Source organism: Macrobrachium nipponense, chromosome 12 (genome assembly GCF_015104395.2).
Source record: "Macrobrachium nipponense isolate FS-2020 chromosome 12, ASM1510439v2, whole genome shotgun sequence".
Taxonomy (NCBI): Eukaryota; Metazoa; Arthropoda; class Malacostraca; order Decapoda; family Palaemonidae; genus Macrobrachium; species Macrobrachium nipponense.
Genome location: NC_087205.1, coordinates 74930357 through 74931645, shown reverse-complemented (window position 1 = coordinate 74931645; position 1289 = coordinate 74930357).

Below are 1289 nucleotides of genomic sequence, written 5' to 3'. Positions count from 1 at the left end.
AGGAGGTGGTGTAAGGTTCCCAGAAGCTGTCCTCCTCCAGTACCGTCTATAGTGAATAGTTGCCGATTTCCCCCTCCTCTTTCTGAGAAAGGAGTCACACCTATCTGTCTCGACAATAAAAGGATACCGAAGCATGCTGTCTTCGGTTTTCAGGAATCGAGGTCTAGACATTGCTAACGACAAAGATCTACACGATCTAATTAGATCTTTTGAGACGTCGAAAGCAGCTACTCCTAGAACACCTAGTTGGAATCTAGACGTGGTCCTGAAATTCCTTTCATCGGACAAATTCGAACCTTTACATCTGGCGTCCTTCCGCGACGTCACTAGGAAATGCTTGTTCCTAGTGGCTCTCGCTACAGCCAAGAGGACGAGCGAATTACCACGCTCTGGATTCCACGGTGGGGTTTCAAAGGAGATGCTGCCATCTGTTTCTTTCCAGACAATGTTTCTGGCAAAGAACGAAAACCCATCAAACCTTGGCCCAGAAGTTTTGAGGTAAAAGGCCTATCTAACCTGGTAGGCAGAGAGATAGAGAGATCTCTCTGTCCAGTGAGAGCTCTTAAATTCTATTTAGAGGAAGGAGAGGACAGATGGGAGCTTGTCAACAAGGTCTTTGGTGTGCAGTGAAGAACCCCAAACGACTCATGTCCAAGAACGCCTTGGCTTTCTTTGTGAGAAGCGTTATTACGGACGCTCACAAGAACTGCTCGGAGGAATCCTTCGGTCTTCTAAAAGTCAAGACGCATGAAGTAAGAGCAGTAGCAACGTCTTTGGCGTTCCAAAAGAATATGTCTCTGAAGAATATCATCGAGACTACATATTGGAGGTGCAATTCAGTGTTTGCATCTCATTATCTGAAGGAACGTGAGAGTGACCTATTGAGAAGTGCTTCTCGCTAGGTCCTTTTGTATCAGCAGATACAGTACTGGGTCTTGGAGCAAAGACTGATCCTTAATTTTATGTTTTTTTTTTATCGTACATAAACCCTCTTGTCAGATATGTGCTTGGTGTTTTTCTAGTAGCAAGCTCACTACTGTCGCACGGGAGCAGAGTGTCATTGCTGGTAGGCGATCAAGGGTATGTATGACTAGTAGGGGAGTACAAAATTTTTTTTTGTATATTTTGTAATGAAAGTGTAATTATGTTTCGAGTTTTTTGGTTGTTTGTGAGGAGTTCGGGGATGACTCCTTACAATCTTAGAACTAACATGGATGTTAGGATCAGGTGATCGGGATCGGTTTTGTGCTCCTTTGAACAAGGTGTATTGTCATGTAAGTGGAATAGCA